We start from the raw sequence: 26,162 nt of genomic DNA, 5'->3' as shown, positions 1-26,162 counted from the left end.
GAGTGGGAGAGTTCCCTGTATTTTCACTCTTAAGTGGTAATTAGCTAATGGGTAAATATAGAATGACTTTCTTTCTTCCTTGGAGAAAAATGAGCTCTGGTTCTCAAAAGCCAATATATCTGGCAAGAGGTAGAAAACAGAAAAAAACGAAAAGCAAGTGTTTGGTCCATTAAGATTTGAAAAGCCAGGAAAGGCATATTTCTGGTAGCTAGGTGAAAGGGGTAGGCCTTGGCAACAAGGCCACAAGAGGAGAAGGGTAGTAGAAACAGGCTGGAAACAGATGGCAGAGGCGGTAGGCGGTGAGCCCTATGAATGCCATTTCTCCTACTTGAGCTCCTTGTTTATTTTGTGTCCCTACACCTTCTTACTTACATCTTATGTGCTGAATCGGGGCTACCAGCAATACAGTAGTGTTTGCCAATGTCAGGAAGGCAAGCCTGAGAGCAATTTGCAGTTGTCAAGATAAGCTATGGCTGAAAGGGAAGGGGACGCCTCACTCTGTGGTAGACATTGGGAAGGGTCCTCAGCCCTCAAGGGTGGGAGACAGAATAGTGCACATGTGACAGAGGCAGAGAAAGTAGCTGCCATTAACTTAGCTCCATAAATGGCCATTATCAAATAGTCAAAGGTGAGGGAAAAAAGCCATGCTTCTGATCAATTGGCCCTGCCATGACTTCGATTTTGTCATTGATGTCCCTTACAGCAATAAAATTTTGGCATTTATGTCCCACTCTGGCCCATTTTTTTGGGAGGGAAAAATGCAGCCTGTATTTTGAAATCTGTGCAGATGCCTAACAAGACCCTGCTTTCCAATCGGACATCAGGAATGCCATCAGATATGACTGAAACATGCCTCCTTCTTTCAGCCGTTTAAATTCCTCCAAAATCTAGTCCATGGCTGAGGACTATTTTTATCAGTCTTTCAACGCCAGCTCTCAGACACATCACAGGTATTCCTACAAAAGTTTCCCAAGTCAGCAATTAAATAAACCTAAGGCCAGAGGGACCCACACATGTGGGCAACAGGGAGGGTAGGCCTGTGCAGCTCTGTTTCTTGCCAGCACTTTCAACTGCAGAGAAGCTAGGTGGGAGCAGCGTGGCCCACAGAACAGAATGAAAATGTGCTAAGGGTGGCATCTGCTTTCTCTTCTCTTTTCAGCATTTGCAGAAGTGAACATGAAAAAAATGGAGAAGCAAGGAGGAAAATAAGGAGAGACAGGGCCCCTTCTGGAAAAAATGATTTTACTCCTGAATTCTCAACAGTGCATTCTACCTCCCAAAGCCGGTGACTGCATTTGCTGAGCACTGGGTGACACACTGGGTTTGATCCAGGCTGGAGCCAGGCAACGGGTGGCAGCTTTTGCCTCAATCTTTCTGTTGTCTCCCTTCCCCATTCCAATCACGATAAATATATTTATACTCACTTGATTATGTCAGCCAGACAATGCTCCCCTAATTGGCAGTGATCAGGGTTCCACAATTGCTTGGGCGAACCTGCTGTCTCTCTATCAGACAAAGCGATAAGGGGCCGCTAATGCTGTCTCCATTAACAATTTCCAGTGGAATAAAAAGCAATCCCCCAGCTCATGCATGGCAATGAATTTTCCAAACAGCTCCTAAGAGCCAGCCCTCCAGGAACTCTGACTTCTTACATGAACCTGCCCAGCACAGTGTTTATAAATCTTCCCCACCCCCGACACGAGCTCTTAGGGAAAAAAAAACAAAACCAAAAACATAGCCACTTCCTTCTGCTAGAAGTTCTTTTGTTCTTTTGTGTTTTTCTTATTTTCCTTCTTTTTCTTTTCTTTTTTCCTCCTTTTTACAGGGCATATGGAGCTAACTGTCATTTTCGGCTCTTGATAGATTTCGGGGACATCTGGCACACAGTTACTGCGTTTGCTAGCCTGGTCTTTGCTGTGTATGCATGTTAACACTCCACACGCACAATTTATGCATGTGTATTCGGAATTTGACTGCATAGGTTTATTTTAACATTTAAGTGTAACTCCACAGTGCCAACCATAGGTAACTGCTCAATAAATATTTATGAAATGAGTAACTACCACAAAGGTACAAACAGACAAGTATCGTTCATTCATTCATTTATCCACAAGACATCTGAAGGCCCTGTAGGTATCAGGCACTATACAAGATGCTGGGAATTTAATCATGAACTCCCATAGTCCTGCTCTCAGGGAACTCACAGTTGAGGTATGGAAGGCACACACAGTTTGTCAATTATAAGACATCATGGTTGCAGCTGGGTGTAGTTGCTGGCACCTGCCTGTAATCCCAGCACTAGGCAGGAGGACTGTGAATTTGAGGTCAACCTGGGCTATGTAGCAAGATACTGTCTTAATAAAACAAGACAAAACAGCTGGTGGAGTGACTCAGTCTCAGACAGTAGAGTGCTTGCCTAGTAAGTGTGAGGGCCCGGAGTTCAAACCCTAGCACCATCAAAACAAAACAACAATAACAACAAAAAGTATTATGGCGACACAGTGAGAGGCTCTGTGCAGGGTAGGAGGGAGCTCCAAGGAGGGAGACCTCAGTCCACCTAAGGGAGGGTCTTGGAGGTGATGATTCTTAAGCAGGGGACATAAAGGTCTCCAGACAAAGAAGATAACACAATCAACAACAGGATTCAAGAAACAGAAGTATATTTTGAGAAACTGAAGCAGGAAGTTGGAAGAGTTGAGGTGGAGGACTGAAGCAGGACTGGCCCTGGGTTAGGGTGGGTGTGGCAGGGGACTGTCAGTGACATATAGGAGAGGTTCAGCTATGTCAGTGAGGGCAAGGAAATACGCGCCTCCTTCACTCGTCCAAAATGCTTCTGGATTCCACAGTTTGCACACACACCTTGAAGCAATATTCGGACCGTCCCAAAGCCCTGCTGGAGTATGGTAAGGAGATCTGATGCCACACCTTGAGTGGTGTGTATTCAAACAAGGGCTGGTTTCCTTATTGTAAACGGACAAGGTGGACTTTGAGACTCCAAGGTTCCTCATAGCTTTTAATCCACGTTACCTAGATTCTCTAAGGTTCGTGTATAGCCAACCCCAGGCCCATGCCATGTCCAAGGAACAAGACTAGTTCCAAGTAGCACACAGTATCACAGCATCACTGTCTCACAGGGAGGAGGCGGCACCATGAGGCACAATTTTATATGAATCTTTAAGAAATATTTTCAGGAATGTATAATGGAGACATACCACTGTCCCCTGCCTGGGTCAGGGTCTCATTATCTTAAATCTGAAAAATTCCCCATTAATTTATAGCTAAATCCCTGCTAGATTTAGTTTCTCTAGAGCATTGCTCAGTTCATATCTGTTCTGCCCCCAAACTCACTTTATTTATAGAACTAAGTTCAATGTCCTTAGAGGGGTATTCAAAGTCATCTCTAATCTCTCCCCAACCCTGCCTGCTGCACCCCTACCTCAGACAGGTGGGACACCTAGTAACAGTGTCCATGGTGGTTCCCACCAGTCTGTCTTTTCTCACTAAAGGTCCAAGTCAAAATCAAGTCCATTTCCTTTAGAGTTGCTGTCTGATTACCTGTCCTCTTCTGAGCCCTGTGTAGCACTTACTGTTCATTACTGGCTGTTAATTTCACTTTGTGGCTTATATTTTGCTTCTCCATCTAATTTTGAAGCCTCAGAGAATAGCAACAGAGTTGATCTTTCTTCACAGTCTATGGACCTTGCACACAGTAAATATTTGCAGGCAATGGGTTTTCTACGCTGTTACCCATGTGAAACAATTGAGCACAATCCCAGGAAGGTATGATTACGATTATTATCATTCTTTCATCATCATCAGAGTGCTATGGCCTGCAGTTCTTCTTCTCCCTTCTTGGAGAAAAAGGAACCTTGGAGAGAGTGGCTTGTTGCCACCATTTTGGAGGAATGAGAATATGAAACATTTCTCCCGCGAGTCATAAACAGTATTTCACATGCATTTCTTGGGAGCTTAAAGTTCACCCAGGAATGAGCTATTTCACAGATCAAAAGGAGCATATGTGCAATCCACAAGAGGAATAATCACGCTGCTAAATTTGAAGAGAGAATGATCAAACATTCCAATCCGAAGGCAGAAATGGTTTCACATCACATGGCTGGAGAGAAACCTGAGCGACTCACTTAATTTCCGGCCCCCAATGTTCAGTTTTTGTGGTGCATGTGCCAGTGAGCAGCACATGGGATTTTTCACAGAAGAGGAAGTGGCATGAAATCAATAAGGAAAATCACCATTTCCTTACTGATCCAGTGGCATTCAAGGAAGCAGAGCTCTGCCAACACGTACAACTATGCGGAATTTGTAACTGCGCAGTTAAAACCACCATCTAAGCTGGCAGCTGTGATTTTCCCAGAAGTAGAACTTCAGGGAGAAAAATAGCTTATAAACTTCAGTTCCATTTTTGCAAATTGGATCTTTTTGTGAAAAACTGTTTTAAACCCAGGTTTGTTTGTTGGTGGTAGTATTTTTCCCTTTTCTTCCCTCATTAGTGAAACAAATGACTGTTTCATTTCATCCACATGGAAATTCACTCATTCACTCATTTACTCAGCAAATATTATTGAGCCTCCATCAGAAGTCAAACATAGCTTTAGGTACTGGGGATGCAGATGGGGACAAAAGAGACAGAGTCCCTGACCTCACAGAGCTTATGTTGGTGTGTATTGCGGGGGGGGGGGGGGGAGGCGTGTGGTGGATGATAACAGATAACTCTTTTTCTTTTTTTGGTAGTACTGGGTTGAACTCAGGATCTCACACTTGCTAGGCGGGTGCTCCACCACTTGAATCACTCTGCCAGTGCTCAAATAATTGAAATACTTCTAACATCTTATTGTACTTAAATATTTAATACCATAAAATTAAAAGTTAAGACTTCTACATATTATCTTATGTAGAAGATAAGTTCACAGATGTCATATATATTAAGAGGCATTTTTAAAGGAATAGCTAGTAAGAAATACATATGCTGCTCTTTGCACATGAAGTTGATCCTTCCTGCTAATCTTCAGCAGGAGATGTGTCTTTGAGATGGCTTTTTTGGGAATGGATTTATGCCAACTTGTATTTGTTTAACATTATGGCACTATATGACAGGATCACAAACACCAGAAGTCTGGAATTCCTTGTGGACCCCTCCCAGTCTTTTCTTCTTTCCACAATTGGCACCCCACTCTAACGGGTCTCTAAATACTGTTTTTTGTTTGTTTGTTTGCGGTGCTGGGGTTTGAACTCAGGGCCTACGCCTTGAGCCACTCCACCAGCCCTTTTTTGTGATGGGTTTTTTTTGAGATAGGGTCTATTTTGCCTGGGCTGTCTTCCAACTGTGATCCTCCTGATCTCTGCCTCCTGAGTAGCTAGGATTACAGCATAAGCCACAGGCGTAGGGCTCTGTTTTTTTAAATATACCTTAAGTGGATGCCCTTCTTCCCATCACCCCCTCCTGGAGTGGGCTTGTTGGTATCTCTCCATCACTCCACATCCTATTTTCCTCTGTGACCCTAGGCTCCAACAGCTCCCATCTTCCCACTTCATCGCTTCCTGAGTGATTTGTGAAAAACATAGATTACATTGTGTCAGGCCTCTGCTTCCCCATCCACTCCTGGCTCACCACACCTGCAAGACAAAGCTCAGGCTTTTTGGCCAGGTGCTGCTCAGCCTGTGTAGCTGTTTGTCTTTGCTTCCTTCCAGCCATACCAGCCCCACCTACCATGTAAGGCCACCTGGCCATAAGATACCCAAACAGACTCCTGGTACTTCTTCTTTCTTGAATATGCTCCTCTTTAACTCTGGCTTGGCAGTCATCTTCTCTGTAAACCTTCCCTGAGCTTAATCCTTCCTCTTCCCTTCTTCCCAAGGGTATCCTGACCTCCACTGTACATGTCTAGTACAACCCCTAATGGAAATCATTTGCAATGATTTGTTTACTCTGGTGCCTTCTCTCTCAAGTTGTATTCTGCTCTTAGTAGTGAGGATCTTATTTGTGATCTTAGAGCACAGCATGCTGCCTGGTATACAGCAAGCACTCAATACATGTCGAATGAATGAATCGTCTCTGGTCTCCTCTGGTTTGGCTTGTGCTGAACTATGGATTTGAGAATGAGGTGGCTTTGGCAATGTGACATAGTGAAGCCAACTGACCACTATGGTAAAGAACTCAACTTTGTTCTCATCAACAGTGGGTTTCAAACATTTGAGCTAATAGGCTGCAAATGATAAAGAATTTCAGAACCTTATTTTTCTTGACACTGCTTTTGTGTGCACTGCGTCTAGAGATGGTTGAGAAGTTCAAATAAATGATTAAAGCATGTAAAACAGAGCCATTAAGTAACCTGGATCATTTACTGTGGAAGTGAAACTCAAAGATACTTAATAATGGCATTTAATGAAAGGAAAGATTGCACTCCAAGGACGGCTAAACATCTTCTTGTCTATGAACACTAAAGACAAACAGCTGAGATTAAAGCACCTCCAAGATTACAGTTAAAAATTAAAAACAAAACCACAGCTCACTGGTTTCCTACTGGGAATGTGTGGACCCATTTCAAATTACTAATACAAATAATTCACATGTTGATGGCTCATTACAGTCAGGCACTGCAGTAAACATGTTCTCTAGCATCTCAGCTGCTCTTTACCATGAAGTCAGGAGAGTTCATTTTAATTTTATTATTCCCATTTTACAGGTGAGGAAATGAAGGCCTAGGGTGGGTAAGTAACTTGCCCAGTCACACACGTGGCAAATTGTAGAGCTGGAATTGTAACCCCACAGGCTGGCTCCTGTACTTACTATCTGGTTACAGACTGAAATAGAATATTAATCTTAAGAAAGCTCAATAAATTTACATACCTAGTTTAAATTTAAACAAGAAAATCCTTAGATATGCTAATAGTCCATCATTGCTAGAGCATCCAGCTCTTTGGTTGTTTGCATTATGGGTGTGTGTGTAGAAAAGTTACACTACCCATTTTTCTTTTTCTTTTTTGGTGGGGGGACAGGGTTTTGCTATGTTGCACAGTTTGATCTTGATCTCTGAACTCCTGGGCTCAAGTGATCCTCCTGTCTTAGCCTCCTTAGTAAGCTGGGCCTACCAGCACACACGTGGTAAGTCGGCCTACCAGGTCATGTCTTTCTAATGAGACAGTAAGTTGTTTTGTTTAGTTTTGCTTTGGGCTATCAGAGCATTCACAGTTTCAACATCCACATGTGCATGTGTATTTATAAGACCTGACATAAATCGAGTCATATTTATATATCATGATTTTACCTCCAGAGTGATGGCACTTACTGTGGGGGTTGAAGAGCCAGCATCTTCCCTGCTATTTTTTGCAAGGCGAACTTGTTTAGCCTGCCCTTAGGGGCATACACAGTGGGGGCACAGTCAGCACAGAAGAGGGGCTGTTTGCCATGTAACCCAAAGGCAACTCCAATGCCTCAGCAAAGAAAGTCAACACTTGCCTCCCAGGCAGAGGTGAGATCAATGGAGCACCCAGCTGCACTTGGGTTGCAGGATGCCTGGGGCCAGTTCAGGAGAACCAGGGCGCCAGGCAGGAGCCCTGTGTGAAGGGTATGAATGAGTCATCTGACTTTTCAGGTTGACTGAGATGACTTGTGTCAATTTTCTTTGAATTTAGATGTGTTATCAGGGCTCGCACATTGGGCATAACGGGAAGAACAGTGATCATTTTCTTGATAGTGCCTAGACCTTGGTGATAAGATTTAGGGTAAGATAGAACTCTGCAAGAATAGGCCATGCAATGCATGTGTTCTTGTGTGTGCTAGGGACATGGGGGCAGGTAGGCCTTCTTAGGAGTGTTCCAGGAGCAAGTATACCCTGACATTAGACCCAAGTAGGCCTGGGTTGATAGTCATTATCTCAGGATATCAGCAGGCACTGAAAATTTGTCACACTTTGAATTCATGGTCTAGGAAAAGCACTTGCTTTTCCCAGATGAATAATTGATGCCTTGGTTAAGGGCTTGCATGCTAGGAGTTCACTTAACCTCTCTGGCCTCAGTTTTCTCATCTTTAAAATGGAGGTAGCAATGATACCTACCCCTGGGGTAGATTAATACATGTCAAGGGCTTGGATGTTTCTGGTAGATGGTCAGCATTAAACTCATATTTATATTAATGTATGCATTGATATACATAATAATTGATACAACTTAATATTTTCCAGAGGACATACTCCAATGCTTGCTCAAAATAGGTGCTTGGTAAATATATGTTAAATGTTGAAGGAACTAGAAGAGTGGATTTAGTGGAATACATGAGTGGCCCTGAAATTCAGGATCAACTGGCAAAACTAGATATTTTTAATCTCCATGGATAAGTATTTCACAGAAGTCCTACAATCCAACATCTCTGCCCAGTTGGTGGGGATGGAGATGATGGTTTTGTACGAAGGTGACAAAGGAAGTGGTGGGAGAATTGAGCCAGGGAATGTCATGCATGAGAGGCCAGGGACAATGACTCTAAATGGAATCAAGAGAAGGGTCTAATATAATCAGAAACTTTAAAACTCCAAAATAGGACTAGGGGCATGGCTCAAGTGGCAGAGCACTTGCCTAGCAAGCTTGAGTCCCTGAGTTCAATCCCCAGTATTATAAACAGATTAAAAAAAAAAAAGAACCCTACAAAAAATGTTACTTATGAGTTCACAAAAAAAAAGCAGAGTCGAATCTCTGACCTCTATTTACCTTCTAGTATTGGCTGTTCTAATAATGACAACTTTAACCTGAAACGAACCACTTAGTTGAAAAAATCGAAAGAAAATGAAAAGCATAATGGTTTAGGGGCTGCTACATTACCTTCATGTTAGGTTGAATCATATGAAATTGCCACTTTCTGGGTTTAGAAAATGGTTCGATTTGTCAATTTCATATGGCTCAATCTAACATATTGAAGTTAATTGACCCTAAATCAAAACACTTACATTGCCTTGCCTTTTATTGCCTTTTAACTATGACCATAAAACTAAATTGGCCAATTTTATGTCTTGCCCTCCTTGGCCTTTCAGAATCTCTACACAGTAGATGCTAAATAAAGGTTTTATTAATTGAGTGGTGTTTTCTGCTACCTCTTTTCAAATGTGAGGCTTAAGTTTTGCTACACTTAATTCTGAGACTATTCTTAAAATATAATTAATAAAGTGTTAGCTTCATTTTGCTTTTCATGATTTAGATAAATCCTTCCTGATCCTTGTTTGGGCAGCATGGAGAAGCTAATTAATACATTTTTAATATATTGTAGAGGCAAACAAGACTCTGCTTGCTTGCACAGCTATGACAAGAATAAATTCAGGTCAGAAATATTTTTGCAATTAAGGGAAAATGTTATTATAATAGTGAAAAATGATTGTTTATATAATACAACTCTACACATTAAAACACATTATAGACTTACAAACAAGCTGAATGGCAGAGCCAGGCAAGCTCTTTCTAGAGAGTTCCAATTGCTTACAGCCTAGCTGGGGCATCCAAAATGCCCTGCAATGAACTAGAAGAGATAACCTTTTGGTTTCCTAGGAATGAAGAACTTCATTATTATTCACAAAAGATTTCATAACAGCTGGGATTGATCCCAAACTTAGAAACAAGTTTTGAAATAACTGAGCAGTCAGCAAGAAATGGTTTTCAATTCAGAAAACAGCTCCTTCTGCAGTGGAAGAGAAGGGGAATTTCCAGAAAGAGTGTGAACAATACATGAGTGACAGCACCTCTCTGAGCCTCAGTTTCCCCATACTTCTTAACTGCTCCTAGTGACTATTCATTCTCTGTATACCATTTGTTGTTGCAAGGATAAATGTGATTATGCATTAAGATGCTATGTATTTCTTGACAGGAGAGAAAAAAAAAAGAGCTAGAAAAGGTAGCATTTGGGATTTGGTTGACCCAGAGCTGTGACAGCAGCCAAGTTGCATAAGCAGAGTTCTAAGAAAACAGAATTGCTTTCATTTTTTTAAACAGAAGAACCACAAACCCTTCTACGTTTGAATTCTTAGACATATCAAACATGTGGGCAAGAGGAGGGCCTTGAAATCACCAGTTTTAATTTTCCCTCAATCCATGGGTTTTTCTGGGTGATTTTTTTTGAGCACGGGAGTTTTCACAATTCTGCAGGATTTGTATCATCGCACGAGAGCCTAGCCCCATGCCGTGTGGCAATGCTAATTACATTTCAGAATGGTTAGGGCAAGAAGAGTTCCAAACGTACCTGAGGTAATAACTAGTCAGACAGCCAGAAGGCCAACAGTTCAAAGACAGAAAAAGAATTAGCATATCTTAAGAAAGAGTTCAATGGTTTTGTACAAGAGCTCTTATTTAAGTCTACAAAATACTGAAAACACTGAGAGAGTAGGTAATTTTACATTTCCCCCTTTAACTTGTCGAAAGCTCCCTATTTCAGGGGGGCAGTGTCTGAGGACAAGAAGCAGCTGGCGGGTGAGTGGAGAAGGCATGTTGTTAGGGAAACGGGCTGGAATTTGAAGTTAGGGGTCTGTGCCAGGACTGTGTTGCATGGAATTATCAAAGTGGGGCTTGGGCTGCTGATGAAAGAGCAGAAGCTTGAGAGCTTGGTATGGGGAAGGGGCAGGGGCAAGGGCAAGGGCAAGGGCTCTAATCCACGATAGCAATAAATTGTGTGGATTGCTTCACTCCCAACACAATCACAAGCTGGTCTCAATAATGCAGTTTCCATAGCACTGTCTGACCTGTCTCCACCTTCCTATTTTGAAACAATAATTTCTAATGGGAATCAAAGGGAAGCAACTGGAAACTGTCCTCACTGCCTGCCATTTTAAATGCTGAAGGTATCTTGTGTTTTCAAGTATGTGGTCTTTGTTGAACACCTGTTATGTACTTGCCAGTAGTTTCATGGTTAATATCTTAATCATAATATTTATTATTTGTTAATATTAATATTTCCTTAAAAAGTCATCTGCCAAAAAAATCATTTCTGCCTTGCCAAAGTATTAAAATAATAAAAGAGTTCAACGGTTTTTTTGCTTTTTTTTTTTTTTGAGACAGTGTCTCACACTATAGCCCCAGGCTAACCTCAAATTGCAATCTTCTTGCCAGTTTCCCATGTGCTGGGATTATAGGCATGTACCATCACACCTGACTAGATTTTTTTTCTTAATGTGCTAAAATGTGGTACTTTTTATTCTCCAAGAGCCTCACACTCTACAAGTTCTTTTCAATAAGGGTGCAGTACAACTTGCATTGTATGCATCAGTCTAAGAACTTGGGATTTCATTTATCTACCTGTTCAGTAGATAAATGAGTTGTGAAGATTGACTTTTATAATTCAAACTACAGCAAAACGCATAGGCTGAAAATCAAGTTATGAGGAAACACTCAGCTTGCACTTTTAGGTCAGATGTAGTCTTTTTATGAATTTTTAAAAATATAAAATAGGACTGGGGGCATGGTTCAAGTGGAGGGCCCTGAGTTCAAACCCCAATACTGACCTCCTCAAATATATATATATATATAATTTCAAGTGTACAGAAAAGTTCAGAGAATAATAACAAACCTATCATAGAGTTTTGTTTGTTTTAGACAGGGTTTCATTGTATAGTCCATGCTGACCTCAAACTCACAATGTTTCTGTCTCCACCTCCCAAGTTCTAGGATTATAGGTGTGAGTCATCACACCCTGCTACTCATAGGATTTTTTTTGGCGGCATTAGGGTTCAAACTCAGGGCCTCTTGCTTACTAGACAGGTGCTGTACCACTTGAGCCACTCCGCCATCCCCTCATAGGTTTTTTTATGAGTCTATTTAATAGACTCTGTTCCATTTCAGATGAGGTGTTCCAGTTGCTTAGGTAAAGACTTCTAAATCTGTGACCAGCCTCTGGGGACAAGTGTTTTGTAGGACAATTGTTCCATGGAGTTCCCTCCTGTCTCTAATTTGAGCTGTTGATTCTATTCACTTTTATTCCCAGTGGTGCAGACAGCACTGTGGGGAAGGAAGAAGGAGACTGCCCCTCCCCATCAGCAGTCCACAGCAGATTCAGGGTGATTATTACCCATATAAATAATTCTATCATAACACTGACATGAGTGTAGGGAGAAAGAAATTCCTTTTGTCTGGGGAAGAACTGGGGCTAGCCCTTGAAGGTTGGTTAGGATTTGGAGAGGTGATGTGAGGGACAGGGGAACTCAAGCAAGAGAAAAGGACTTTGTTCCAGAATGGTGAGCAGACATTTTCTTTGGAACAGAGTGTGTGTTCTCAAATCAGTGGGCATGTTTTGACTATAAAAATTATTGAGAAGCCTGTAGCTTATTGATAGAAGGGTCAATGCACCAAATTCCCTAATTTTTTATTTCAACTGTGCTATGGAGTCTTACTGAATTTTTATATAATCCACCTGCCTTTTAAACCCCAAAGTCACATAATACAGTCATAATTTACTTTTGGAGAGCATGTTGCAGATTACAAATTGCTTTTTTATACCTATGATTACATTTGCTCCATATAACAGTCCTGTGACACCCCAGGCTCATCTCCACAAGTTCAGAAAATAGCTACTGCTGTAGAACCTACCAGCTATAGAAATCAGGAAAATTCCCAATTGCAGCCTTAATGTGTCAGAAGCACAAGCCAGGATGAAGTTGGCCATTCAGGAGAAATGAAAGGAGAGGGCTGGCCCCCACATAGACAGAAATTGAGAGTCCTAGAAGAAGGATGAGATGGTGGCCTTACAAACTGATGCAGGAGAAGGAGCTGAATGTGGAAAGCAGACATGGAGTGAGGCAGAAGGTGGCAGTGCTTGGCCCGGTGCAGGCACACAGCAGGCACATAGCCTGGGTGTGTCTATCTTGAGCAGTGCCTTGTGAAGCATCACACAAAGATTCAGAACATGGTATAGAGCCGGGCACTGGTGGCTCATACCTGTAATCCTAGCTACTCAGGAGGCATAGAGCAGGAGGATCCAGGTTTGAAACCAGCCTAGGCAAATAGTTCACAAGACCCTATCTCAAAAAATCCTTCACAAAAATAGGGCTGGTGCAGTGGCTCAAGGTGAAGGCCCTGAGTTCAAGCCCCAGTACAGGAAAAAAAAAAAAACAAAACCATAACAACCAAAAAAAAAAAAATAGAAAAAAAGATAGTGTGTGTGTGTGTATTTTTTTTGGAAAGTAAAGAACTTGATCGTTTCCCAGTATCTGGGAGGAGAGGAATGCTCACCTCACTTGACACTTCTGCCTTCTCTCTCATTCCATAACATCCAATCTATTGTAACATCAATAAACTGTTTTCCAAAGCCCGTCCTAAAGCGATGCACTTCAGCAACTACTTGATGGAAGGGAAAACAACCAGGATACCATCATTGTTGCAATCTACTTGGAATAAATCTTACTGATGTTGGAGGCATCAACATATCCATTTAGTGTGCCGCAAATCAGTTTACTTTCCTACTTAGAGCCATGATGTGAAATGAAATTAATCCAGTTGCAGCAAAGAGACTGAATCCAGCTGAACAAATCCCTTTGCAGTTCATTTGAAACAAAACCCACATGGCAAGAGTGTCGTCTCTAGAGCTGAGAAAATAAATTTATCCCAGTTACAGTTACAGTTAAATTCACATCAGACTATTTTATATGACAGCATAGTCTGTTGTCCTTAGGTGAGGGTCACAGTGGATATGTTTGCAGGATACCAAAATGTTTTGATGTAACTTAGCCCAAGGACTATTCACTCTGACTAGACTATAAACTTAGCCAAAATTGACAACTCCTTGGAGAAAGAAGAGAGATAATAAAAACCAACAAAGCTGTGAATATTCTCTCTTCTTTGCTCTCTATGGTCAAAAGGGCAGTCTGCACCTGGATACATTTAATAAAAACATTTTGGTGGTAACTGTCACCAGCAGGCAAGACTTGGAGCAGGTCCAGAGGATTATAAAGGAATGAAAAGGTTACTGAGAGACACTCAGGGTGACACGCTAATGGAACTGTGATCTCTAGCCTAGAAAAGGGAAGCTTGTGCCTGGCAGTGGCAGAGGGAGGGTGGTTGGTGTTATTTACTTCCAGGAATGTTAGAAAGTACATTATGTTCAGGGAAGGATGAAAGAAAGCTGCCTATGTCCCAGCAAGAGGGAGGCAGGGTCAAGAATGGGGCAGTAGATGTGACTTAGATGGATTATAAGGCACAACAGTCCTTCAGAAATCTTTCTCTGGAAAATTTAAAGTCCAAGAGTAGATAATCTTTCTGAAATGATTTAGAAATGACCAGGAGGACCTCTCAAACTCTAATCCTATGGTTTTGTGGTGGCCAGGGTCAGGCCCTGGCTTGCTTCTCAGGTAACTTTCTCCATAGCTGGAAGCACTTGACTGCTTCTTATAAGTCAAGCAAACTGTATACTTAGCACTAAGCCTTTTCTGGGTTGGGAGGGATTTAAGCGGCTCACTGGAACTGAACACTCAGCTTGTCCTGCACCAGGTCACTGCTGCTGCCCTGGCTCTGAGGTGTCCCAGTTCCAGCAAGCAGCATTCTGCCATGCTCCTAAGTCACTTTTTACTGGATTTACCTGAAATCCATTCTGCTATTTCTCTGCTAAGACTCAAAATGTTTTCTGGCTCTTCAGGCCTTACCACTGTAGAACAGAATCAATCTCTCTCTCTCTCTCTCTCTCTCTCTTTCTCTCTCTCTCTCTCTCTTTTTTCTTCTATCTCTCCTGGGCATAGCTCCTTCAAGACCTCCTGCAGCTCTCACCTGGCATTTAGTCCCTGAACCCGGACCTGTTATAGAAGCTGATTGCACAGAACACTGGTGACAACCTATCCCAGATGTCTTCTCTGGCCTGAGGCAGGATTCTCTACTCCCTGCCCTCTCCCCAGCCTCTACCATTGCCACTCTGGCCATTGCCCAGTTTGTTCTTTGCCTGGCCATATTATCACACCACATGGCTCCATTTTCCTGCAGCAATTCTACTATTCAAGCTTGCACACTGACAGAGTCTTTCTCTATAAAACCATATACCTCTACAACAGGGTTTCTCAACCTTGTCACCATTGACATTTTGGGAAGTTAAGTTTTTATTGTAGACCCATCTTGTGCATTATACAGTCTTAGCAGCACCCTGGCCTCTACCCATCAGCAGTACCCATGCCCAAATTAAGACAAGTGACAATGTCTCGTGGCATTGCCAAATGTTCCTCATGGTAGGGTAGGTGCTCTACAAGAACCAGAAGTAAAGAGTATTCAAGCTGGTTTGATATACACTAAGAAAAAAATAGATTTATAGCAAACATTTGACTCTGGTAACATTTTATTTAACAACACTACACTTAAAAACATGACGAGGATATTGCACATTTTGTATTAGAACACAGATAGGTGGTGGGTAAAATGGGTGAAACCCTTCACCTAGATCAATTCCTCCCAGACTTTATTGTGCACGAAAATCACCAGGTAAATCTTTTTGAAGTTCAGATTCTGATTCAGGAGTTTCAAGAAAGGGCCTGAGAGTCTAGTCCTGGATCACATACACTCAAGTACAGAGACCAGAAGTCCCATTCTCAGCAAAGGGTGTGGGGTTGGGAGCTATAAGACTTGATAATTACAAAAGCACAAGAGCAACACTAAAATTTGCATTGGAATGACAGGCTAGCAAATTTGGGATGTTCTCTGTACCTTTCTGTAATGAACAAAACTGTTCTCAGGGATATTTTGAAATAGGACATTTCTATTAGTTTGAAATGAGAAATACTATATGAGTTACCAGTGAGCTCTTTGCTTTGGCCAGGGATAAAGATGTAGGAACCACTACTTTGGTAAGACTTTCTGAGGTTTCCAAAAGTTGGACAGAAACCTAAACTCCAAGGTCATTGTCATCTTTGCATTATAATGGAAGAGGGTAGGGTTAGGATGGTGGGGCAGGGGATAGAGAGAAGAGAGACACTTAATTTTAATTAATTAATCAATTAATTTTCCTTGTTTTAGGAAAACACTGCTTGAGTGTTTTATTGCTTAAATAAAACTTCAACCCCATTTCCTTATGAACCTGGATGGGTACAATCCTTAGGGACTCTCCAGGAACTTGACAAATTCATCACAGACAAAAGAATAGGGGAGAAGTGTTATGCATTGGCCCTTGTTATACTTTTACTTATTTGGTTGTTGGTGGTACTGGGGTGTGAACTCAGGGCCTCATGCTTACTAGGCAGGCACTCTACCACTTGAGTCCTCTGCCAGCCCTGTTTCTGTGTTGGGTATCTTCAAGATAGGGTCTCATGAACTATTTCTCTGACTTTGGCCCGACTTCAAACCTCAATTCTCTTGATCTCTGCCTCCAGAGTAGCTAGGATTACAGGTGTGAGCTACCAGTGGCCCTTGTTATACTAAAGCTGCCCTAACTCAAACACACTTACACAACTTGAGAGTCACTTTCAGTGGGTCTGTCAAAGCAAAGAAGAAATGCCTTATGGCATTTATGCAAATTGAAAATAACTGTACGCAAAAATTATATTAACATCACGATGCTACTAGAACCTAAAATCAGATAACCCAGTTACATCTTTCAAATAGTTGCACAAATGACTGTGTATTAGATGAAATGGTAGTAATAAGGAAAATTGTATCTTTTTGCAAGTTGCCTAGAGCCTGAAACAAATTTTTCCTCCTCTTACCTTTTACTGTCTCCGAGGAACACTTACTTGGGGTTTTGCACTTATTTCGCTCAGAGTTGCATATCTTCGGGAAGGCAATGGCTCTTCACTTTTGTTCCTATTTTATAACAAGGAAGACTGAGACACACTAGTTTGTCCAAAGATGCAGATTTGACCAGGGTTGCAGGTGATTTAGGCAAAAGAAAGAGAGAATAAAGTTCTGACCCTTTTTAGGCCAGGGATCCAGAAGGAGATTAGCTGAGCTGCCACACCAGCAGATAAGCACTCATATGCTAGGCAGGAAGAACTAATATGATAGTTCTGGAATATTTTGCCATGTTATTATCAACATGATCAAGTGAATTAGGATATATGTCACTACATTTAAACCTCGTGCCTAGAGGATTTTTTAAAAAAGTCAATAGTGTAAGTATTGAATAAGGAAGGTCTGGTTTAATAGTATTCATGGGAACTCATGGGTTTTAGATAACCACAATTTCACTATGAGTCAATAGTGTGACATGAATGCCAAAAAGGCTAATGCAATTGTGGGCCATATTATAGATCACGGGAGGAGCTGCCCCATGGTGCTCTGCGTTATTGGAACACTCCTGGAGAGCTCTGTTCTATTCTGGGCACCATCATTCAAGAAGGGCCTTGAGCTAGATTCTCTTTACAGGTGAGCCCTTAAAATGATGGTGCATGCAAAACTGCATCACAGGAAAGGAGGTTAAAAGAACCCAGGATTTTTATGCTTGAAAAAGGAGATTGGGGGGATTGAAAGTAGAAGAGCAGCCTATTTGGGAAAAGAACTTGACATACAGTTTCCAATGGCAAAACTTTAATTGCTGGATCCCCAAGGGAAAAAAGTTCACAAGGTTTTCTGTACTTATTTGGAAAGTAAGCATCTTCAGTGAATAAAACCCTGTGCTCCCATAATTTCCTTGTTTTGCTGAGACAGGTGTAACTCCTTTACCTACAGGTATACCTCCTCCAAGAAGCCCTCTCTAAAACTCCCCACCTGGAGCCATTTACTCTGTGATCTCCTCATCATGAGTTCTGTATTGCAGTAGCATTTTCTTTTGTTTGTCCTAGTTTCTCTAAGAGATTGTTAGTTCCTTAGGGAAAAGGACTCTATCATGTTTTTGTTTTTATTGCCCTACATGTTCTTAGTACATCTGGGTGCCTGTCAGCTAGGGATTGAAGGGATTTTTGCAGACGGTAGCCAAAAGATGAATTAAAGTAACCAGACAGGTAATTTTTTATAGCATCTACATGACAAAGTATTACAGCAATTCTCTTGATGGTAATAACACTGAATTGACCCTTCACTTTATGAAATAATATGAGCTGACAAAGTCGGCTCTATGATAAATCTTACTTCCTTACATCTTAATTTTAAAATAGAAGTTGCACGTCCTTGCTGGAAAAAAAACGAAGTCTACTGTCTAAAAGCTCCATCACTCTTGTTCTAGGTATGGGAAATTTCTCTCCACCTAGTGGATTTCTTTACTTCACACTTTCTCCTTTGTTTATTTGGTATTTACAGGTACTGTCAAGTCATACAGTTCATAAAATGAATTGTAGTCTATTATAAAATATTGATCTCGTGCTGGGTTTGGTGGCGCATGCCTATAATCCTAGTTACTTGAGAGGCGGAGGTAGGAGTATTGGGCTCCAAAACTAGCTGGGCAAAAGCATAAGACCCTATTTAAAAAACAAGCTAAACTAAAAGCAAAAGAATTAGAGCATGGTTCAAGTGATGGAGCGTTTTTCTAGCAAGCACAATGTTCTGAATTCAATCCCCAGTATCACCACCACCAAAAAAAAAAAAAAAATCTAGAAAATCAAAATTCCACAGAATGAGTTTGTTTAAGTAAGAAATACCATGTTATACATCTCACAAGTAAACATCACAAATTTCTATTCTATCAAAGATAACACAAATGCTTTGGGGGTGGCTATACTGAATCTTCCCAAGTCTCCTATCACTTTGCTCAAGGACAGAGCAGTGGCTGGGCACACTAAGTCATCCTCAAGGCTGAGAATAGAACTCAGAAGGCAGGAGTTCATCATGTTCCGTCACTCTCATCACTGAACTCATTACCTCCCACAGCCCACAGACCTAACATGTAAGGAGTACATTATAAATTACACACTTAGGTGTAAGAAGTAGACATGATCCTACTTGTCAGCCTAAAGCCCTTTCTTTTTAAAGAAAATTTAAAGGGCAAGAAGGCTGATTGATTTCCTCCATCAGTTACCACTCACAAGTAGAGACGGCCACCTTCCTGGCCATGGAGGTAGCTAGCATGTCCATGCTAATAGCACCTAGGGGAGGGAAGGTTATGTCCTTTTTTAGTCTCAGGGCTTCTGTGTTCAGAGCTACAGGCCCTCTCATGAGTCTTTAACCACCATTTCAGGGATATTAAAGGATATCACTCTTAATAATGAAAAATCAGGTGGGAGGCTCTGTGTCCTTCCAAAGAAACAACCTCTTAGAAGCATAGGGCCTAGCAGGCCTACGTAAGTCCATCAGCATTACTTATTCCATGTGGCTCTCTGAACTGCCTGTGAGGAATAATAAAATACTGTGGTTTGGCTGCCCACTGCCGAGCATGGGGTCAGAGGATAATTGCTGTGAAATAGTCAGGCCTGCAGCAAATGAGCAACCAGCAGGATGGCAAGAGCAGCCCATGAAGGCACGATTGATATTTATAGTCCCTAATAAGATTTGGACCCTGCAAAGGCATCCATCAGGAACTGGATGCCAGCTCTCATGACCTACAGGGAAGGGTGAAGGGTCTTGTCATCTAGAGCAGAAAAAGTCATTTCCCTCTGTTCTCAGTGGGAGACCAAAGGGCTCCAGAGAACACGTGGTCTGAGCTCTCACGTAATTGAGAAGGAAACTGAGGCCCAGAGAAGTTAGGTAGTTGTTCAAGGTCATGTCAGTTTTCCATAGAGCCACAATTCAGATTTGCAGAAGCCTAGCAAGGATTCCTGTGACAAGAATGTTGTGCTCAGAGCAGTGCGGGTGGGGTAGGGTGGGGTGGTGTGGTGTGATATATGTGTGTGTGATGTGTATGTGTGGTGTGTGTGTGTGTCTTTTGCTACAACTTAGACTTGGTGCTAAGTCCCAGCAGACACTAGCAAAATTACCGCAAGCAAGTCACTTAAACTCATTGAACTTTGCCTTTTCCCTCTGCAAAATGAGAAGTAAAATATGTGGTCTATATACCTCAAAGACCATAGCTAGATTGAATGAGATAATGTGTGAAACCCCTTTCTAAAGCTCTATCAGGTTCAGAGTAAAATAACTGCACCTAAGGAAAAGTTTCTTATTGTGCAAGTATGGACACCACAGAAATTTTGTGTAATGTTTTAAGAGGTTGAGTATTAGTCAGGGTTTTTTTTTCTTCTCTGGGGTGAGGTTTTGGGAAACTTACTAGCTTCCCAAATGTGTCTGCGATCCTCCCACCCTCCCCCTCTGAAACCCATGTACTGTGGATATCAGCATTTTTTTTTTCTTTTTGCGGTACTGGGGCTTGAACTCAAGGCCTACACCTTGAGTAACTCCACCAGCCCTTTTTGTGAAGGGTTTTTTTGAGCTAGGGTCTCTCAAACTATTTGCCTGGGCTGGCTTTGAGTAGCTAGGATTACAGGCATGAGCCAACGGCCCCTGGCAGTTTGACACTTTTCTTAGATGTAATGTATGATGGAGATCCTCCTGCTACCATTCCTGATTCAATAATCCATATTTTTGGAAAAATTCTATCTAGGGGAGGCAAGCCTTTCAACTGACTTCATATTTAGTTCCCTAAAGGGCTTAAATTCTATGATCTATAAGATAATAAGAACTTTCAAATTACAAATCAACTAGGTTTTCCCTCCTATTTGGATACTTTCCTAATAATTTCCTATTTATTTAGAAAGATTTTTCTTTAAAATAATATTTAACAAGAGAACTATCTACTTATTATTTGCTGAGTTCTTAAGGAGTTCTCAACGGTTTGTTTCTAATATTTTCCCATAAAGCGCAAGACAAAAGACACAAATCATAAACCATGTGTAGGCCAACACATCATGCCCGTGATTCTCGAAGGCTGAGGGGTATAGAGAAGAACAAATGAAAAAGTATTATTCATGACCAATTGATCAATTAGGCTGCTTTTCATTAAAAACATGAAAAGGCATAAACGATTTAGCAATGACGGGGTTAGAAATGCATAAAAAAATTACTAATGCTGGATTTTTTTCTCCCTTATTTTTAGTTCTCTTTAGAAAATTACACTTGAGAGCTTTCTGTAATGGCAATTTAAGGAGAGTGGGTAGTACTTGGCACAGCCCTGGAACCCTTTTGTAATGCTAATGAAGGGGCATGGACCAATCCTTAGCTTGTAAGTCTTCTTCTGGACACAGTTCTATGTTTCTGAAGCCAAAGGCTGACTTACAGAATGTCTGAGTATATGAGATAACCAACTAGGGAATCCGCCTACTAACAACAGTTATCCATCGTCCCATAAGGAAACCTGTTGTAGTCTCTTATAAATCTGACAAGCCTTATACTCTTCCATTTTAGTGGTAAAACCTTCTACAGTACAGGACTGTGAAAAATGAGAGGAATATTTTTTTTCCATCTTGACTCTATCAAAATATCATTTTCTGCCCCGAGGCTCTGAGGTCTCATAACTCCCTTCTTGTATTACTCCCTTCAGTTTTTTTCTTCTTTCTCTGCCTTCCTAGACTTACTCTTCATCTCCAATTACTTCATATTTTAAGTTTCTTATACAGGGTCTTAAGCTATGTAAATGCAGTAAGTTCACTTATCTGTGCTGATAGAATGCTATTCTTATTCACAAGAACAAAACGTGAAGTATGCTTTGGTGGAACACACCGAGATGTTCAGTAACTCCAAGTCTGGGTGTGTATTGGGGGGCTTCTTGCTGATTTTCATTCAGTTCCTTTTGCATCACTTCTCATTCCATGTGCCTGTCTTCAGAGAGAATATTCTGGAGTCAGACCGCCTGTGTTCAGATCCTGGCTCTATTCTGTACTAGTTGAATGACCTTGTGCAAGGTGCTTGAACTCTTTGTGCCTCAGTTTCCTTATTTGTAAGAGAAGGGTAACATCAACACTTTCTTCATCGTTCCAGGAGAGGTAAATGAGTTAACACCTGCAACATGTTAGATCAGTGCATTGCTAGTGGTACCAATAACAACAATAGCACACTGTTTGGGAAACCTGTAAAATTATTAACTTTTCACAGTACCATGAAATAGGTACTATTATCACTCTTGTTTTGTAGCTTAAGAAACTGAAATGCAGAAAGACCGACTTCTTGTCCAGTTCACTCAGTTAACTGGGCTCAAACTCAGGATATCTGGCGGCACAGCAAGTACTCAGTCAGTGTCACTTATTATTACTATCTGAACTTACACAATAGATATCTCCTACAGTAGCTGCTGCTGCTGCTAATGGTGACTTTGTATATCTTATCCTTCCTCAAAGTGTATTAGACCAGGCATGGCGGTTCATGACTGTAATCCCAACTATGTGGGAGCTGGAGATTAAGAGGATAACTGTTCAATGCCAGTGTGGGCAAAAAGTTAGTAAGATCGCATCTCAACCAACAAGCTGGGTGTGATGACAAGTACCTGTAACCCCCAGCTTTTGTAGCAGGCATAGATAGGAAGATCACATTCCAGGGCCAGGTAGGCAAAAACTTGAAACCCTATCCAAAAAATAACTAAAAGCAAAAAAGGGCTGGGGGCATGGCTCAAGTGGTACAGCCCCTGCCTAACAAGTGCGAGGCCCTGAGTTCAAACCCCACTACTGCCAAAAAAAAGTGTATTAAAAATATATGATCATATATATGACCATAAATAGAATAACCCATTTAGACAAGAATTATCACTTAAAATTACTGGATAGAAATTTGTTGGACTTAGGATATTACCATGGTGCTGAAATGACACCCCTCGGATTACTTGCTAATTGCAAAGGGGGAAAAGAGAGCCCCAGAGCAAGATGGCTAACTGAGCCATTGGGTGAGGAGGATGGAAAAAAGCAGCATTGTACGCCCAGGATAAGAAGCAATACCGAATACCTGTGCACCGTGTAAAAAAATGTCCCATCAAAACCAAAGCATGCTTTTAGTCCTAACTTGTAGTCTACATGAAATCCTGGGTGTAGAGTAAGGAATTAACCATGACACAGCAACCAATTAAAACTTTGGGTGTTCTACAAGATAACTGATCTAACTTAAAAAAAAGTGTTGAATAAAGAGATACAAAACCCAAGTGTAAAATGTATTTGTTTTTTGAAATTAGATTCTGGTGTTTTGGGTTTTTTTTGATGGTATATAAAGCATTTGAGGGGCAACTGGGAAAGGTTAGATATGAACTGGGTATTGGATGATATTAAGGAATTACTTTTCTTAGGTATAATGATGGTATTGCTTATATAGGAGAATGACCTTATTCTTAGATGTATACTGAATTATTTAGGAGTAAAATGCCACTTTATCTGCAACTTACAAGTAGTTCAGAAAGAAATACTTACAGAGGGAACAAATACGGCAAAAAGTTATCAGTTATTAAACCTAGGTGGCAAGTATAGTGGTACTCATTGTACTAATATTTCAACTTTTCTTTAAATTTAAACATTTTATTCACTTTCTTCAGAAGACTTATGTCTTACATCTTCTTTGGAGAGCATGTAAGACTTTTAACACCACGTACTTTGTAATAGTTTCACTTAATTCTTGAAAATTTTTATCTGTGAATGCATAATTAAAAAGAAAACTCCTTGTTAAAATTATTTGAATTCCCATTGGCTCAAATTTATCAAAACCTAATATTAACATTGCTGAAGAGAACTCAGCACCTAGCACAGGGTGTGGCTCATAGTAATTGCTCAACAAATGTTTGTAAAATGTTTGTTAGATGAGGTGTGCTTTCATGAGAATTGTCAAGGGACAAACAATAATAAGGATAAACAGCAAAAAACAGACTCAGACACAGGAGGCCACAGTGCTTCTTTAAGGATCAAGATACACTGGGCAAATAGCTCAGCTGGATAAAATGGAGGCCAATCTACTCTATCCTTAGACTCACATAAATAAACTCATGAAGATTCTTGAACGAGTTTTGAGCTTGTTTTACAAGGTCACAAACATGGAGAATCTCCCTAGGATTAATCTAGCAGCAACTGTTACTTATTTAAGAAATCCTTATGGTATCACATTTAAAGACATATTTGAGAACTGCAGACTTCTTGATCCAGGAAAAGAGGCAAGTTCTGCTCAAGTTCCGACATGAGCCCTTTGGGCCACCTACATCAGCAGGTATTACCTCTGGGAATCAATGAATATGTGAGAATTAGGATCATTGTCAGCTTTTCCAGAAGGCACTGGTCCTAAAAGAAATGGCTCCAGGCAGCAAGTGAGATGTATTTAGTATAAGAGATGGGGAGAAAATGATCAAGATTAAAAGAAATAATTAATGCTGATATCATCTTACATTTTCCTAGTGCCTTTTTCCTGAGCTACTGCATATCTCTGCTGCTCATTTTATTCTTACAGTGTCCCTATGAGGTAGGCAGAGATCAACTGAAACAAAAAAGAAAAGGGATTTTCAAGAGGGTCAAAGATGTGGAAGATATTCAAAAGGATATTATATGGGCAACAGAGATATTTCTTCATACTGAACAGATTAATCACCTCCTTCCCCTCTGCTTTAGTAAAGTCATGTTTAAAATAATAAAAGCTATTACAATTTAGGGAGAATAAGATTATAATTTACTACATGGGCTAAATGTAAAATAGAACTTTTACTCAATAATACAGGGTCATCTCTCTTTTAAAAAGTTCTCAAAAGAGGGTACAAATCAGAATTTTTTGAAACTTGAAATTTAAATCCACTTAAGTGGTTTTCTATTTGCATTGCATTCTTTAACAGTGGATACTTTTTGAAAGAGGATCACTTTAAAATCATTCCATAAACATGATGCTTTATATTTCATATCAGGTTACTGAAGGAGATTTACTTAAACTAAAGGTTCTTTCTGAAACCAAAAATAAGAAAGAAAAAAGGAACCTACTAAAAAACAAACAGTTTATGATAAATAAGGTTGCCCAGAAAAAAAGATGTTTCGGCTGAAGTTTCCCATTCTCAGGATAACATGAGCACATGAATTTTTTCCTGCTGGATTTTTAGATCCTAAGAATCCCCACAATGTCCCTTAGTTTATTTAGAGATATATATTTTCAATAATATGCAAAGTAAGTTACATATATTTTGTTACAAGTAAACACAATTACTTTTCAGTTAGTGAGATCTCTGGTGTATCTTTGTACCCTCTCATAGTCAGGAATAGTTAAAACAGCATAAAAGAGCTATCTTTAAAGTAGACCCCTAGCCTAGAGACAGTCATAGGGATATAGTCTAACTATTAACCAAGAGACAAAGATAGATGATACCTCTCAAAATATAGTTCAAGGAGAAATTTTCTTTCCCTAAAGGAGCCCAAACTGGAGTTCTTTGTAAAGGGAATGTAACTACTAAACGAAGTAGCAATTTGAGCAAAGAGGGAAATCCTGACCTTGGAGTCTAGGGTTCATTCATTGCTGCTCAGCCCTCTATCACCTCCTGCTCTCCAATCTGGCTTAAATTTTGACAACAAAATTTATGTGAACCCAACATCTAAAGTCTTTTTCCAAGATGGATCTGAAGCCAATTAGCGGAGGTTTTGTTAGTAGCTGAGTAAGGACCAAGTCTTCTCAAACTCATTTAATAGAAGTCAAATACTATCACCACACATACATGACAAAAGATCTAAAATATTAAAAGCAATATTTAGAGAACCAACGAGATTCATTTTAATGAGATTTGACTCATAGAGAACATTCTGTAAATCATAAAATTGCTCAAGATTTCCAGAGGATGTGTACCGATGTTGCATAATGACATACCTTTTGGAAGAGAAGAGGTTGAGTTTATGTCTTGGCTTTGACACTCAGTTATTCAAATCCTCTCTTGCAAGAAGAAAGATGAACTCAAACATCAAAATTACTGTATTTCAGAGTATGGACCTTCCTTGTGCCATCTTCCAAGTGCCACACCAAAAGAGGGTACAAGCCTACAGATCCATTAATTGTGCTTCTACCTCCCTACCTCTTGTTCTCCCCTCCTAACTAACCAGCCAGTCTGCAGTCTGTAGGCAAACCACACAGGAACTAGCAGATATGGGGCTGCACAGAGTTGGGTGTGAGCCTTAGATTATGTGGTTTTGTTTTCTTGCTGCCAGAGTTGAACAAAAACGCAGGAGGTTCACTGAAACACTTTTGCTTCTTTATGTTTGGTTTCAGTTTTAACAATATCCCCCCTGAACACTTATGTTCACATAAGAAAATTTCTAATACTGGATATGGTCCATCAGCAAGCCTGAAGGAAAATTCTTTTTCTCTTAGTACATCCTTGCATTCAGAGAAAAATATATCGGGAAATATATTTAAATCCACCTGGATCAATT

The 26,162-nt window shown here is 40.6% G+C and overlaps 1 protein-coding gene across 3 annotated transcripts in view; it reads right to left on the bottom strand.

Annotated features, from left to right (window-relative positions):
- Positions 1-25,934, bottom strand: part of Grap2 (GRB2 related adaptor protein 2) — a 61,606-nt gene extending 35,672 nt beyond the window's left edge. Inside the window, exon 1 of one of the 3 annotated variants that reach the window (XM_074084533.1) lies at positions 25,603-25,934. The gene's annotated coding sequence lies outside the window, so the exon portion shown is untranslated. The remainder of the gene's footprint in view (positions 1-25,602) is intronic. The other 2 variants (XM_020174083.2, XM_074084535.1) reach the window with 2 other exon arrangements.
- Positions 25,935-26,162: the final 228 nt, after the last annotated feature.

The sequence above is a fragment of the Castor canadensis genome, chromosome 8, assembly GCF_047511655.1.
Source record: "Castor canadensis chromosome 8, mCasCan1.hap1v2, whole genome shotgun sequence".
In the NCBI taxonomy this organism is placed as follows: Eukaryota; Metazoa; Chordata; class Mammalia; order Rodentia; family Castoridae; genus Castor; species Castor canadensis.
This window is presented reverse-complemented; position numbering and strand designations above follow the sequence as displayed.